Raw genomic sequence first — 6435 nt, forward strand, 5'->3', positions numbered from 1 at the left:
TTGCCTTTAGAGTGGTCATGGAGGAGAGATTCTTCTACTCCTTTGTCTTGTTTGGAGTTTGATGAATCTTCATCTCCATTTTTCATAAATTCCCTATACATTTCCTCCACCATGGATCTCATGGTCATAAAACTATCCATGAACTGGGGGTCTGTTTCCAAGGGACTTTCTTCTAACATTTTCCTCTTAGAATAGACTCTTCCAATTTCTGGGTTAGTTTCAACCAACTCTCCTTCTCCTAACTTGAGCTTTGATCTAGTTAGCATTCAGCAACATAATCCAGCACAAGCTTGTCTAACCTTGGTAACCTAAAGCTCTGATACCACTTGATCTGGAATTTATCCAGGACAAAGAATTAAAGGTATTACAGACTCATGTGCATGGATGTGCCTATGTTACTTTATGCAATGGATCAATAAGATTGCTATAATACATAGACATTGAGGCAGTTAGAGAAAACATAATAGTCAAACATGTAAACACAACAAGTTTAATAAGGAGTTCACCCAATGCTCTTGGGCTACGTCTCCTGGTCCAGCCTTCATTGGTGGCCTCTCTATTATGTTTTCAAGCAGAGTTTTTACAATAGTGAGCTCAATTCGAGTCCCACTAAGCAGATAAAAGTTAGTAGGAATGGAGTGCACAGACTCTCCTTACTGAAACTCGACCTCTAATGGTCACAGTAGTATGACAGGCCTATGCTGAGGAGTTTTCTTGAACCTCTCAAGCCTTCTATGGAGTACATAGACTCTCTGACTCTCTCCGGCTCTGTCTGTCTCTATGTTTCCTTCAGGTCAGCTCGACTTCTACTCTCTGTTCTCTGCTCTTAGCTTTTTTGTCTAGCTAACTCTTGTCACTACCTGCTCTGTCTCTATTAGTTCGCGGCTTTAAAGCCAGTCTGTTCTTTGACTGTTCATTTCTGCTTCCTAGCCTTCTGGTTTCCCTGCCTTTGTCCATTCGAATTCCTCTGCACTGTGTCATCATCACTGGGTAATGCCTCGCGGGGAGGTGGCCACCTGTTTCCTAACGAACTGAGTGTAAGATTTCTTGAATCATATTTTAATGGCCGTTAATTCCATTTGCTTTAAGATCGCTTGCAAAACACGAATCATTTACCAACTCATCGTCCATGTCGGAATTCAAATCCCCTGTAATCTTGCTTTATAACTTCACCAAATCTGGTCATTTATCGGGATGCACCTCCGCTGTTGATCTAGGCCCCCCAGATCCTATGGCCGTTGTTCGTAGCAGGCGAGCAAGTTTCATGATGCTTACCCATCCAATGCGGGCGATTTTATCTCTCATCCACCAGACGTGTGTCGCTCGATGTGTGGCATCGGGCAGGACTCAGTGAAAATTGCTTACTTCCTCGAGGCCTTCCGATATCCTGTCGATTTGTGGAATCTCGTGCTATGGAACCGAATGCATTACTTTTCTACATTTCATAGCGATTTCGGGTCCAGGCGCTTTGGGGCTTTCCTTCATTGAGGGGGGCGCCCTGTGATAGCGCTAATCGCATATCAGAATCTACCTCCGTTTCTCGAACTAGCCTCTAGTTTTTCCAATTTGTGCCAGGATGTGTTACCATGGGCCAACAGTCTGCACGCTCGACCGAGGGTCCTCGTTGCTCCACTCTGGCCACAATTGCAATTGTCACAATGATTTCTTCTGATAGCCTAATTTTTCTAAGACTTGAATCTTTTGGCATAATTTGAAATGGTCATGAAAACTTAGAGAGTGTTTAGGATCCAATTCGGATCACATGTAGTATTTGTATCTCTTTCCTATGCAAAATCCCATCCACAAGGAAATAGATATGTCTACTAAAATACTAGAGAGGATTGCTTCACAACACTAGAATCATTGGTAGCATTAATAGGAATATTTACAACATCAAAATTCAACTTGAGTAGGTTTATATATAAACCTTGTCCTCGCCCAACAAAATCTATATTTCATAAAATTTCATCAAATCCTAGCTCTTCAAAAATATTTTCAATTTCATATGCTCTAAGAGGCCACTAAATCAAAGAAGCTATGGTGCACTTTAAAGAAAACAATTTGTGAGGAATCCCCACAGCATAGAGCATTTAAGCTCTAGAAAGACCTTACTCCACGCAAAGTGTGACCTTAAAAGAACCCATTGAAAGTTGGGTGATTTATTCAAGATTTGCATTTTAATTAAAACAACCTTTGAGGATTCATCTCCACTTAAACTCGTATTTGAGTCCCATAAACTCTCTACTTTAAAATACTACTTTTGATCAATACACAAGTAGCCTAGAAAATTATGCCAGGTTTTCACTTTGAATTGAAAAGTATATGAGGTCAAAGGTGCATTATTTCCAGGAAAGAGGGCCCAAGGGTGTTTCTACAAGGGAAAATATGGTAGGTTTGAGCAGGAAGGAGTGTTTCTGCTCTCTTTGATATCGTAAAGAGTATCAACGAATGATAGCCAAAGAGAATTGAGCTCACAATGATTTTTTAGGCATGTTGTACTAGAGAACCCAACTCAAATCTAGTTGAAAGAGGGTTCATAATCATAGATTTGAGTGGTAGTGGGGTAGGTTTGACCAATATACTCAGATACCATGTTAAAATCACATGCAAAAATAGATAGTGGATTTAGGTAATTGTGGAATACCTTCAATTAATAATATGATATACATAAATACATATCTCAATGAATCTTGGTTTTCATCTTCCAAAATATCTCTTGGATTCCCCATGTTAGTTCACATTCGTCCATACTCACCCTAATGAATTAGGTGTCCAACACTTTAGTTCTCAATTACATATTTTCTAGAACCATCACAATAAAATAACACATCATATACAAATATGAGATGAGTCAAAAAGAAAAAAGCACTAAGCTTAATATATACCATGTAATTCTCTATATATCTTAACCTCAATGATTGTCCTATTCAAATAATGTGCAATGATTAAAAAGATTAAGGGAGACAATAGAAAACCTTTCTTAATTCTTCTACTTGTCTTGAAGAAATTAGAAGTAGACATAGTATTGCAAATGAGATAGAGGTTATACAGCCCATAATCTAGTTCATCACCTACACACAAAGCCCAATATAATATGAATTAAAATAAGCCTCAAATGTAACCAAATAGATCTCTCATAGGTGCCATTATCGTAGCCTAACTCGTTTGATTTTTTATAGCATGTTTATCTTCTTGAGATGCTCCTATTACTTCATGTATTTGTTTACCATGGAAAAATCCAAGTTATTCTTTAGAATTTGACTTAAAAAAATATTTTTTACCCTCCCAACAAGAATCTTAACAATTCCTTTATAAATACAACTATCGAGTGAGATAAGATTGAATTTATTAAAGGATGAGAGGTTGTTCATTTTATGGTTAAAAGGGAGGGAGAAGTAGTTAAAGGCCCTTAATAATTTCTCTAGTCACCTCTCCTCCTTCTTCACCTGAAGAAAATCATTTTCCAACATATATAAATCCATAGAAAATTTCAATACTTGGCCTTGACAACATAAATTTTTATCCTCCTATACATAAGGCAATACATCCTTGAGTTCAACCTTAGACACCTCTTCCATTGATTGTTCATATTCCTCTTCCCATATAAATTTGGAAAAATATGATGTTATTAATGGATACACACTTATATTGAGAGGGGGAAGGGGGTGAATCGATATAAGAAAATTTTAAACTTATTTAAAAATTCATGAATCATAACCAAACAATGTCATAAATGGAACACACAATATGTTCATTTTTATGGATTTTCTAGACTGTAATTACTTCCAATAATTTCTTCATTAGTATATCTTGAATCACAATCATTATTAAGAAAATTACACATAGAAAATATTCAATAGTAGAACAAAAATTCCAGTAAGAACAATAAGAGACAATACAACACAAGAGACACAAAATTACCTTGGGAAAACCCCAAACCAAGGGAAAAATCCAACAACCTTTTCTTAGATAAAATCTTCCATTCAAAAAGAGATACAATCTGATATTTCCAGTGAAAACAAATCAAACTAACTAGTAACCAAACCCAAGTCAACCATGACCAAACTTCCCTAAAAATCCTCAGAAATTCGTCCTTCTCTACCTCAAAATTTTGGCTTTCTTTGGTCACAAAAAATCTCAGTCCTATTGCTCAAACATGCCCATAAATTCATCCTTCATAAGTGCCTTATATTAGCCTTAGGTTCTATCCTTCTTGTGATCTAAAATGAGCCTCAAAACTTTTCCTTATCATGCCCTAGATTGGTTTGAATTGATTTTCCTAAGTGATTCAATTTGATTCTCAAAAGTGGAGGATGAATGCCAATAAATAGTGGTCGAATATGCTGAATGGGTGTGACCCTTGGTTGGAGGCGACTTGACTTTATGTTGGGTCGACATAAAAAAAATTGGAGGCAAAATTAAAATTTAAAATTTAAAATTTCCTTTATTTGAATCCAACTTTAAGTAGAGATTGTATTTTCCATTTTTGGAGGGTTAATAAACATTATGAAGATCGAAGAAAGCTACAAAACTCCAACACTGCCTCTTGACTAGGGAGGTATTCATAATGAATTCCACAAATGTTTTCTTATTTAAAATTTCTCAATTCCAAGAGAATGTTGAATGAATCCATCCACCACATATTTAACACCATAACCATGTGGAAAGCATCCCGCATCAGCATTAGGCACAAGCTCAACCCACCTGCCAAAGCCCATGGCTATAAGATCAAAACCCCATTCACTGGGTGAGCATTTTATGTTGTTCATAAGGCCAATCTCCCCAACCATAAATAATGGTTTCTTGGTCAAATTCCATGACCTAAGAGAGTAATCAAAGTAAATGCCCCCAACCATAACGAATGGTCTCCCAGTAAAACTCCATGACCTGAGTAATCAAGATCAATCTCTATGACCATAATAATGGTCTCCCGACATTACCGAGCATGTGGTCCAACAATTATGTGGGTAGGTGGTCCCTATAGGTCTCATGGTCCAATCCCATGTAAGATTATGTATGCCTGCAAGATGCTCCAGGTGTGATTTCTTCAAGTGAAAAACAATGGTCTCCCGACCAAGCTCCATGACCTAAGGAAGGAATTCTAATTTTGATGTCAATAGATTCAATATCCTTGACCATAATGGTATCCTAGTCAAACCCCATGACCTAATGGATTACTCTAGGCCTCAATACTCATAGAGCCAATATCTAAGCCAAAGTTCATCGACCAAGGGAGTGATCCAGGCTTGATGATTATATATGCCACAAAATCAGCACTTCCTTTCACTAAGGAAGGCATTCTCAATTTCTTCAATATTGTCCCAGAAGTACACCAAATTCATCAAGGGATAGCGGCTTTAACCAAATTAACCATGGAAAAACATAGGATACTCATTTCTCTCTCATTCCATGTGTTATGAACTTTCATCTTGCACTTGACCAAACAATCCTGGAGCTACCCTGCTCCATAATTTGTCAAAAGCACTACAATGACCAATCTGAATATGTATATCCAACAACTATGCTTTATCATATGAAGCATATCTTTCATGTCACATGCCATGGCTCAATTTTAAACTGACCAGCTTGAATCCATCATCACAACTGCTTTCTAATTATTCTAATGTTGAAATAAATGTTTCTAGGATAATTTGAGAAACTCCCTTTGCCACTTAGCTTCATAAATATGGATACAATGGGAATGGAAATGGACTTTTTGTCTACAATATTCCATCCTTTTTGTCTTAGGAGGATTTCATCCTAGTTTTGCAATACTTATAGTCCCAAGAAGTAATGTATCAAATCAAAATCCTTCTTCTCGAACTTAGAGATCAACTCCCTCTGACATGAATGTCCTTGGAAACACATATTATTTCCACTGGTGCTACCTTTGAAACGTGAGTCCTTTTACTTTTACAATAAACAAATTAAATTCTAACAAGATCAACCAAGACTCATCAAATATCTATGACTCGAATATATTTTTACCTAAGCTCATATAAAGCCTTCTTTAATCATGAGAGTTCTTCTCATGTACCTCAAGGCCCTGAGGGAGCTCTATGTACACTTCTATTTCCTCAACTACTTATTGAGAAAAACAATATTTGAATCCTCCTAGTGCAATTTTCAAAGAAATGCTAATAATTCTAACATAAGAGTACTTGAAAACTGGAGAAAACATCTTGTTATGACATCTCCTTCTTCTATTTTTAACTCTTGATTTGTACTTGTCTATACTACTAACTGCATCATGCTAGATCTTGTAGATCTATTTGGAAGTCACCATTGACTTGTTTTTGGCAAAATTTTAAATATATTTCAAACTTGTTGATCTTCCTATTCCCTCTAATATTAAATCTTGTCAATTAGAATATATATCAACACAAATCACGATTCTAGAAAATTCCTCTTGTCACATCCTTTTCTTCGTTCTTC

The sequence above is a fragment of the Pinus tabuliformis genome, chromosome 7 (assembly GCF_031772625.1).
Source record: "Pinus tabuliformis cultivar Carrire ecotype Pingquan chromosome 7, CPIR1, whole genome shotgun sequence".
Taxonomy (NCBI): Eukaryota; Viridiplantae; Streptophyta; class Pinopsida; order Pinales; family Pinaceae; genus Pinus; species Pinus tabuliformis.